Source organism: Opisthocomus hoazin, chromosome W (genome assembly GCF_030867145.1).
Source record: "Opisthocomus hoazin isolate bOpiHoa1 chromosome W, bOpiHoa1.hap1, whole genome shotgun sequence".
Classification (NCBI taxonomy): Eukaryota; Metazoa; Chordata; class Aves; order Opisthocomiformes; family Opisthocomidae; genus Opisthocomus; species Opisthocomus hoazin.
Window position 1 is genome coordinate 20,484,582 of NC_134453.1, and position 11,175 is coordinate 20,495,756.

The following is an 11,175-nucleotide window of genomic DNA, read 5'->3' on the forward strand; positions in this document are numbered from 1 at the left end:
AAAGAAGGATTTTCCTGCAAACAAGACAGATTCTGTCCGAGGCTGGCTGTAGCTTTGCAGCGAGCCTCCAGCCCCGAAAATGCTCCCACAGCCCCGGGCAGCGGGGACCAAGCCAGTACTGTGCCGCAGGGCACCAGGAACCACTTCCCAGCTCAATGCCTTCTGCATGCCCAAAAGCATCATCGTGGAGAGCCCTGGGGTCAGTGTGAAAGCCCTTCCGAGCAGACGGGTGGGTGCAGAAAAGTCATAAAGCCTTGGCAAGTGCCGGGGGTTCAAACCTGGGAGTAGGTCTGGGATGATGCGGTCGGGGACTGTTGGCGTGGGTTACGGATCCGTTGTAACGATGTCACCCCAATATGAGTATTGATCATTCAACCTTTATTAGTCAGCAAAACAAGGTTTATATAGCAAAGCAATTACAGCATCTGATTGGTTAGACTCCTAACCATATATGGGCAAAACTACTGCAACTCGCTGTGATTGGTGCAAGGCTACGCCTCTCGATGCGGAAGCAGCGCTGTGGCAGGAAACGACAGCGTGGCAGGAAGTGACAGTGCGGGAAGTGACAGCGCGGCAGGAAACGGCGACGTGACGGTCCCCCTGCTCCAGTGTCCCAAGCTTGTCGCTCTACCTTCCCAACAGGGTTCCGTGTCCGCCGCTCCCAAGGCTCACCTCCGGATCGGAACCTGGGTTGCTCAACGGCACCAAGCTATGTCCCCTCTCTCTCGTCCAGCCAGGACTCCACAATTCCCCCTTCTTGTTTTTGAGCAAGCCAGGTATGCTTCGTCATCTTGGAGAGAGACCTTTTAAGACAGCTAAAGCAAATACATATTATAATTCCAACAGCAAGTAACACGATACATATGCGCAAAATTTCTACAATTAAACTGTTAAGCCAAGCGGGCAGATTACCAAAGAGCGAGGTGAGCAATCCATCAAAAAATCCCTGGTTTTGTTGTATTTGATTGGAGTGCTGTTCGAGCCATTGTAATTGCTTGTGGATGGACTTACTATGATCGGACAAGTTCATACAGCACATGCCTTCAAAATCCTCACAACCATGTCCCTGGGCCAGCAGTAAAAAATCAATTGCGGCTCTATTTTGCAATACTGCATGTCGTAGACTACTCTGATCTTCTAGCAGGGATTGTAAGACTTTTGTGGTAACACTGGCTTGCTTCTCTGCCCAGCATGCCAATTTCCCTAGCTGGTTTAGCGCTGCGCCAGCGGCGGCACCGGGCACCAATAATGCCATAAATACTCGCTCGGTGGTACTTGGGAGAGTGATTCGATCATCACAGTTAGGAGGAAGACCTGTAACACCTCGTTTGGGACGAGTTGTTACCTTCTTCCACCACTGTCGATCCGGAGCTAGCAATGTCAGCTGACCTAAGTAACACGGGCCGCCATAGATGTTACGAGGAATTCCTTGCCATGCCCTGTCGCCACAGATTAAAAACACGTCAGGAGGCAAGGCTTTAGGTGTAGCATTATTCCACAAGGGAATACCACCTTCCATCCCGTAGGCGCCCAGACTTTGGGGGCTTCTTTTGTTCGTATCATTGGTACCACAGAAGGTGACAGCTCTAGAGTGGCCCTGATAGTTATAATGAGAAGCAATTGGAGTGACGTTGGTCCACTTTGACCGGTTGAAGAAATGGAGATGGTTGGGCCTAGCAATAGCAGGCCCTGCAAATACAAAACAAGTTTGAGTCCAGTTTTTGGTCATATTACCAATCCTCATCGATCCTAGCAAGTTCAACTCTTGAGGATCCCAGGGCAATGTGCGATTCAGACCTTGTATGAGTTTGGCACTGCAACTACTCACCTGAATCTCCTTTGTACATCTGTCTGCACTATAATTAGCAAAATGAGTAACATTGTAGCTAGGTACCCCTATTAGACAGGTGCGAAAAGGTTCTGTTGCGGAAGCAAGAGACAAACAAAATGCTGATTGGCCCATTTTGTTCGCCCAGGTAGCCCATAGATTTTGTCGGGGCTCAATGCGGTAAAGGGTTTCTTCGCCTACTATAATCTGACAACATTTAAAGAGCGCGGCTAACAGGGTAACCGTTCGTTTTCCTGCCATTCCCTTCAAAGCTGATGTAAGCATCGCACTCTCGTCTTTCCCCCTCCGCTTTGGGGACGGTCCAAACAGCAGGCACTAAATTACTTTGGCTATACTAAAAAAAAACTACTTACCCATACGGTTTTAACTCTCTGGTTTGCTAACCTTACCCACTTCAAGCGGCTACAGAGATAAGCATCGCTTCCTTCTGTCTTGAACCTTGCAACAATTAAAACGCGAGCTACGCTGCGCCCTATTAAAGGCACTGATCACACCGATGCTTCGCAAGCGATATTCGACGCTGCCGCTATTGTTGGCAAGTGTAACAACTACGTAAAACCCGAGGCTTACAGATCTTACAAAACATCACAGGTGGTATCGGTGACAAGTACCTCCTGGTAACCACTCCTATACTCTTTCCTCTATTCAGGTTATTTCTACTTGATTGCTCTGGTCGTGAGAGTCTGCTTGTTGCTCCTTGGCTAACTGGTCTTGCTGATTCAAAGCAGGCTTCACGGCTCGGCTAGGCACCCAGACTGGACCGCGATCTGTGGAAACACACATATACCCTCGACCGTTAAATATCACTGGTACGGGTCCAGCCCACTCTCCAGTAGTTGGGTCTCTATAGATCACTTGAAACAGCGGTAAAGTCGTTGCACTATTGAATTTTAAGTTCTGGTGATGCACCACAACAGGCGGTGCCTCCTGATCACCCATAACGCACAAATAGTTTAAAGTAAAAAGAACTCGATGCAACCTTGATTGCGCTTCTGTTTCAACTCCTCGCTGTTTATCTAAGTAGTCTTTCAGCACACGATGAGTGTGCTCTATGAGGCCTTGCCCTGTCGGAGAATGCGCAATTCCCGAGGTGTGCTTAATTCCCCACATCAACAAAAATGATCTCAGCTTTTGACTGACATAGGCAGGTCCATTATCGGTCTTAATTTCTTCAGGGACCCCCAGTACTGAGAAACATGAAAGCAGATGCTTACAAACATGTTGCGCTTTCTCCCCAGGTAAAGCAGAGGCCCATATCATTTTTGAAAAGGTGTCTATTGTGACATGCACGTACTTCAACTGCCCAAATTCGGAGAAGTGCGTGACATCCATCTGCCACAGCGCAAGTGCCTGCAGCCCTTTTGGATTGACCCCTTGGCCTATACCTGGTCATTGGTTTCCACACTTAGGACAGGCCCGTACAATATAACGAGCCTCATTCTCTGTCAGTCCAAATTGCCTTCGCAGACCTCTTGCATTTTGGCGAAAATTCTCATGACTCTGTCTGGCCTGCTGAAACTTGTCTACTGGAGGCATAGGGCATGCGGGACTGACTAAGTTGTCAGCAATTTGATTGCCGTGCCCTAGTCCCAGATCCCGTTGGTGGCTACGCACATGAATGACACAACAAGGTACGGCCCGTTGAGACAGTACGGTCCGCAACTGGATAAACAGCTTGCCTAATCTAGGGTTGACTGCCTCCCTAAGCAAGGCACCTGGTATTTGAGGCACTATCCTGGCTACATAAAGGGAGTCAGTTACAACATTTAAAGGCTCATTTAGCCAATTAGTTAAAGCCCAGACCATGGCAGTCAGCTCTAAAATTTGCAGCGAATCTCCATCCTGTCCTTGTATCATATGATGACACCACTGGCCCCCTTCTTGCCAAACACAAACTGCCTTACGCAGCCTCCTGCCTGCATCTGTATATACTGTGATTCCTTTGGCCAGCGGCTTCTCCTGAACTCTGGACTTCTCAAGCCATAGATTTCGCTTCAAGAACTGCCACAATCTCCCTTTCGGCTGTCGGGAATGTATCCTCCCACCATAGCCTAACAGAGCTTCCTGTATGGGTAGAACATGCCTCAACCACCATTCCAAATCTGCTGCTTTGACCGGTATACTGATGTCCTGCGGCTCTTCCCCTGATATTTCCACTATCCTCGTCCTACCTTTTCTGATTAGCTCTCCCACAGCTTCTGATCTTGTCTGTGTACTAGTCTTCGGCTGCACACTTAAAAACACCCATTCTAGTATGTAAAATGGATCATCGCCCCTAATAGGCTTGTCAGTGGCAAAATCAGGACTATTCAACGATGCTGTACAGGAATGAGTCTCCCCCTTCTTGTTTTGCCACTGACAAACAAGGGCATATGGTGACTCTGCAGGGTTACAAATAAGCAAGGAGACAGGTAGGGTTAGCAATCGCCTAGCAGTCCAAGCTGTTTGAAGCTTCTGTACGATGTGTTGCAAAGCTGCTTGTTGCGTCTGTGATAGGGTGACTGCTGTGCTGGGATGCGAGCCACGTAGTAGTAATGTCAATGGTGCAATGTCAGCATTGGAAAGACCAGCACAGTTGCGCACCCACTGGATATCTCCAAGCAAGGTCTGTACATCAGTCAGTGTGCGCAAATTTGTTGCTAGCTCCACCTTTTGTGGTTGCATCTTAGCGTCAGAGATGCACCACCCCAAATACTTCCATGGTGCAGATCGCTGAACCTTTTCTGGGGCAATAACAAGGCCCTTGCTGGCTAAAACAGTACTCAGCTGCGTCAAGGAATTGTCATTGAACGTTTCGTGTTGACAGCAGAGGATGTCATCCATATAATGATAAATGATTGTATTCGGCCATTGCTCCCTGAGTGGAGCTAAGGCCCAAGCCACATAAAGTTGACACAGCGTGGGTGAGTTTCTCATGCCTTGCGGCAAGACGACCCACTCATATCGCTCTGAAGGTGCTGCTTTGTTGGTTACCGATATCAAAAAGGCGAACCGCTGAGTGTCTCGCAGATGTAAAGGTATAGTGAAAAAACAGTCTTTTAGGTCAACAATGATCACGTGCCAAGCCGATGGAAGCATAGCAGGTGATGACATTCCAGATTGTACAGCTCCCATGGGTTGCATCTGCTCATTAATCTTACGAAGGTTGTGTAAGAGGCGCCATTTGCCGCTCTTTTTCGGAATGACGAAAATGGGGGTATTCCATGGGCTGACTGAAGGCTTGATGTGGCCTGCAGCGAGTTGCTCTGCTACCAATTGCCTTGTTATTTGCAGTCGCTCTTCTGTCATGGGCCACTGGTCAACCCACACGGGTTCGTTGGAAAGCCAGGTTAGCGGTGGGTTGGGCGACTGCTCGCCAGTGCCCATAACTAAAAAGGGGTAGTAGTTAGTACAACTCCAATTTGACTCAAAACGTCGTGGCCAATTAGGGCTGCAAGAGTTTCGGGCAACTGCATGACATAGACCTTTAAACTGACCTCCTGCCCTTCAGGAAAGGTTATTTGCACAGGGTATTGGCTCATCATGGGAGTGGAGTGCCCCCCCACACCTGCGATAGCCGTTGTGGGAACACTTAGTGGCCACTCCTCCGGCCAAACACCCGTACTTACGATTGTGATGTGAGCTCCGGTGTCTAGCATGGCATAGATTTGTACTGATGCGTTTTTCTGACTCAACACAATGCGCATATTAGGCCGGTGGTCCATCTTCGTAGTGAAACAAACTGCAGGGTCTGTGGAATCAAGACTTCGGCTTTCACGGGAAGTCTGTGCTAAAGAATGGTCGATTGAGCTGCCTATCACTAGGATCTGCGCTATCTTACTGCCTTTTGGAACAAACAAAGGAGGACAAAGAGTATGGACCATAATATGAATCTGGTCCGCATAGTTTGCATCAATAACCTTAGGAACAATTAGCAGTCCCTTGACGCCGGCAGAAGAACGTCCCACTAAAAATCCTTTCATTCTGCCGTTTGAATTAATCCTTGGCCCGACCGCATTGCTAGGGATCTCATGTACGGTCGTGTCGTTAAGGACAACGTCTATTGTGGTTGCCAAGTCGATTCCCAAGCTGCCTCTGGTTGCAGCTTGAGGCTGTTGTGAAAAACTCTTGCTTTGCTCGGAGGATTGATTTGTTTCCACACGCGGCCTCTGTCCGCGCTCCTCCTCTCGTTTCCCGAACATACTTTTGTGGCATGGGTATCCTTTTGACATTTCTCACACCAGACGGCGCCACGGCAGCAACGTCTGACGTGCCCCTTTTCCCCACACCAATAGCAAATATGGCAGACTGACGATTGCACCTGCAGAGGACTGTTTTGTTGCACTACAGCTGCAAGTGGCTGGACATCTTCCCTGACCATGCCTTGCACGGCAGCAGCGACCGTCGCCTGTTGCTTTTGTTCTCCAGCCCTCTCGACCCTGGACAGCATGTCTTCAACTCCTGCCCCTCTCGGCAGACCTGCCAGAAGCTGTTTTGCAGTCTTATTGGCGTTGTCAAAGGCTAGCACACGAAACATTTGCTGCTTGCTTTCGTCATTTAAATCTGGATGATTCATTAACGCACTATACAGCCGGTCGATGAAGTTGCTGTAAGTTTCAGTGGCTCCTTGCACTACAGTTCCAAAAGATGGAGCGGACGAACCAGGCAGTGCAAAGAAAGCTTCCAGGGCAAGACGTGCTGACAATTGAAGCACATGACAGAATCACAGAATCACAGAATAGTAGGGGTTGGAAGGGACCTCTGTGGGTCATCTAGTCCAACCCCCCTGCCAAAGCAGGGTCACCTACAGCAGGCTGCACAGGACCTTGTCCAGGTGGGTCTTGAATATCTCTAGAGAAGGAGAATCCACAACCTCCCTGGGCAGCCTGTTCCAGTGCTCCGTCACCCTCAGAGGGAAGAAGTTCTTCCTCATGTTCAGATGGAACTTCCTGTGCTTCAGTTTGTGCCCATTGCCCCTTGTCCTGTCACTGGGCACTACTGAAAAGAGCTTGGCCCCATCCTCCTGACACCCACCCTTCAGATATTTATAAGCATTTCTAAGGTCCCCTCGCAGCCTTCTCTTCTCCAGGCTGAACAAGCCCAGCTCCCTCAGCCTCTCCTCGTAGGGGAGATGTTCCAGTCCTTTCATCATCCTTGTAGCCCTCCGCTGGACTCTCTACAGTAGCTCTTCATCTTTCTTGAACTGGGGAGCCCAGAACTGGACACAGTACTCCAGATGAGGCCTCACCAGGGCAGTATAGAGGGGAAGGAGAACCTCACTCGTCCTGCTGGCCACACTCTTCTTGATGCACCCCAGGATCCCATTGGCCTTCTTGGCAGCCAGGGCACACTGCTGGCTCATGGTTAACCTGTCATCCACCAGGACACCCAGGTCCCTCTCCGCAGACCTGCTCTCCAGCAGGTCCACCCCAAGCCTGTACTGCTGCATGGGGTTGTTCCTCCTCAGGTGCAGGACCCTGCATTTGCCTTTGTTGAACCTCATCAGGTTCCTCTCTGACCAACTTTCCAGCCTGTCCAGGTCACGCTGAATGGCAGCACAGCCTTCTGCTTTATCAGCCACTCCTCCCAGTTTGGTGTCATCAGCAAACTTGCTGAGGGTACATTCTAACTCTTCATCCAGGTCGTTGATGAAGAAGTTAAACAAGACTGGGCCCAGTACTGACCCCTGGGGGACACCACTTGTCACCAGCCTCCAACTAGACTCAGCGCCACTGATGACAACCCTCTGAGTTCTGCCATTCAGCCAGTTCTCAATCCACTTCACCGACCACTCATCCAGCCCACACTTCCTGAGCTTCCCTAGGAGGATATTATGGGAGACTGTGTCGAAAGCCTTGCTGAAGTCGAGGTAGACAACATCCACGGCTCTCCCTTCGTCTACCCAGCCAGTCATGTCATCGTAGAAAGCTATCAGATTGGTCAAGCATGATTTCCCCTTGGTGAATCCATGCTGACTACTCCTGATAACCTTCTTTTCCTCCACTTGCTTGATGATGGCCTCCAGGATAAGCTGCTCCATCACCTTTCCCGGGATGGAGGTGAGGCTGACCGGCCTGTAGTTCCCTGGGTCCTCCTTCTTGCCCTTTTGGAAGATTGGAGTGACATTGGCCTTTCTCCAGTCCTCGGGCACCTCTCCTGTCCTCCAGGACCTCTCAAAGATGATGGAGAGTGGCTCAGCAATGACATCCGCCAGCTCCCTCAGCACTCGTGGGTGCATTCCATCAGGGCCCATGGATTTGTGGACGTCCAGATCGCTTAAGCGATCCCTCACACAGTCCTCCTCGACCAAGGGAAAGTCATCCTCTCTGTAGGCTTCTTCTCTTACCTCCGGGGCCTGGGATTCCTGAGGGCCAGTCTTAGCACTGAAGACTGAAGCAAAGAAGGCATTCAGTAGCTCTGCCTTCTCCACATCCTCCGTCACCAGGACACCCGCCTCATTCAGCACGGCCCCACATTGTCCCTAGCCTTCCTTTTGCTGCTGATGTAGTTGAAGAAGCCCTTCTTGTTGTTTTTGACATCCCTTGCCAGCTTCAATTCCAGGTGGGCCTTGGCCTTCCTCGCTGCATCCCTGCACGCTCTGACCACATTCCTGTACTCTTCCCAAGTGGCCTGTCCCTCTTTCCACATTCCATGGACCTTTCTCTTCCACCTGATCTCTGCTAGAAGCTCCTTGTTTAACCATGCAGGTCTCCTGCCTCCTTTGCTTGATTTCTTTCTCAGGGGGATGCATTGCTCCTGAGCATGGAGGAAGTGTTGTTTAAAGAGCGACCAGCACTCATGGACCCCCCTGCCTTCGAGAGCCCTGGCCCACGGGATTCCTCCCAGTAGCTCCTTGAAGAGGGCAAAGTCAGCCCTCCTGAGGTCCAAGGTTTTGATCCTGCTTATCGCCCTGCTTCCTCCACGCAGGATCCTGAACTCGACCATTTCATGGTCACTGCAGCCGAGTCTACCTCCGACCTTCACATCCTCCACCAGTCCCTCCTTGTTTGTTAACACAAGGTCCAGCAGCGTGCCTTTCCTTGTTGGTTCCTCCACCACTTGCATCAGAAAGTTATCATCGATGCTCCGTAGGAACCTCCTGGATTGCCCCTGCCTAGCTGTATGGTCTTCCCAGCTGATGTCAGGGTGCACATGGGCGGGGAAGGTCAATTGCCGTTCCAGGCTAGCATAAACTCCGTGTCCGGTAAGTATGTCCACTGTTACTCCATGATAAGGGTCTTGCTGGTCCCGATGTTGCATCGCCTCATCCATAGCCCGTTGTGTCCACACTGCTCCCCACAACAAGAACTGAGTAGGGGTGAGTAAGAATCGCATTAAACTTCGACAGTCATATGGACACATCAGGTCAGCAGAGTAAATCCAGGTAACAATTTGTCGAGTGGCCTCAGACTTCACCCCATATTGTGTTATGGTGCTACGGGCCTGTTGCAAAATCTTCCAGTCATGTGGTTCCCATTTGCTTTGTCCATTAACCTGTACCACAGGACAGGCTAAGGCTTGAGTACCTCCCATAGATGTGGCAACGTCCCACTGTCCATCTAGGATGGCATCTCTTATAACACCGCTCCAGCGGGTAGGTGTGATGGGTGCCGGAGGCCCAGCTAAACATCTCGGAGAGGAAGCCTCATTTTCCTGGTGGGGGGGATTGGTAACGATTGACATATGCTGGAACTGCAAGCTCATGTCTTGAAGACTCTGCAAAACTGACTGCAAAAGATTGCATGCTTTTTTTCCTTGCAATTCGTTCTGGCCGCCATCAGAGGGTGTTGGGAGTGGAGAGGCCTCGCTGGAAGATGGCAAGGGTGGATAGAGAGAAGGGGCCGATGTTGCAGGCCGCGCCCCAGGAGGGGCCAATGTTGTAAGCCGCGCCCCTTCTCCCTCCCCCTCTGGGGGTGGTACTAGCCGCTCCTCCCCTCTTCCGGAAGGAAGCTGCTCCTCCCCTCTTCCGGAAGACAGTCGCACTTCCGCGCCCGACTCCTCCCCGTTCCCCGAGGGCGGTTGTACTACCGCGTCTGGCTCGCATTTCGAGTTGATCTCTCCAGCGGCAACTTCCGGTGGGCCATCCCCCTCTGCGCCCAGACCGGAACCGCGCTCCGCACTCGCCCAAATCTCGGCAATTGTGTTACAAGTGATCCCAGTCATCCCTCTCACGGCAGGTAGCCCGAAAACCTGTGATAAAGTCCCAGGGTTAGGCGCGTGATCTTTCCCGGGCTCCAGAGCTAGCATCTGAGCTGCAGCACACGCCACCTCTCGTTCAGCTTTCATGGCTTTTAAGGTCTGTAATACTGTTCGCCAGAGCTCCTTTTCTTCCTTTTCCTCCCCGGTTATTGTCCTTTCCCACATCGTCTCTCCTAACTCTTGCCATTCCGAGACGGAAAACAGTAGCGGGGTATCCGCAAAGTGACCCCATCGTTGCCCCAGTTTAATCAACTTCATGAGTTGCTTTGCCATTGTGTCTATTCCTCTCTTAGAGAGAATACCGACGAGCAACGTTGCCGCAGCATCCACCTCCATGCCAGCGACCCCGGCCTCCACGTTAAAATTTAGCTGCGCCAGGCAGCCCCAGTGTGGCTCGAAAATTCCTGGGAGTCGGCCGTCCGTGTCTGCCCTGCGCGTTCGCACCCAGGCAGGACCCTCCCAGCCTTTGTTCCCACGCCCCCTCTCTAGCTGCTCACCGCAGACCGAGGGACTCCTGCAGGGAAACCGTCCATCCACTGCTACCAAATGTTGGCGTGGGTTACGGATCCGTTGTAACGATGTGACCCCAATATGAGTATGATCGTTCACCTTTATTAGTCAGCAAAACCAAGGTTTATATAGTAAAACTATTACAGCATCTGAATGGTTAAACCCCTAATCCATATATAGGCAAAACTACTGTAACTCGTTGTGATTGGTGCAGAGCTGCATCTCGATGTGAAAACAGTGCTGTGGCAGGAAACAACAACGTGGCAGGAAGGAAGTGACAGCGTGGCAGGAAACGGTGACGTTCCCCCTGCTCCAGTGTCCCGAGCTCGTCGCCCTGCCTTCCCAGCAGGGTTCCGTGTCAGCCGCTCCCAAGGCTCACTTCCGGATCGGAACCTGGGTTGCTCAACGCACCAAACTATGTCCCCTCTTGTCCAGCCAGGACTCCACAACATATGAATAGCTTATTTATGAAGTGTGTGTGAAAATACAGACAATTTTATTATTATTATTATTTAATCTATTAGCATTCACCTTTAGATGAAAGAACCATTAAAAACTCCTTTTAGGTGTTAAGATTAACTATCACTAGTGACCAAAGGCTACACGCTAACCGTAAGTTCTTCGGAGAATTAATTGCA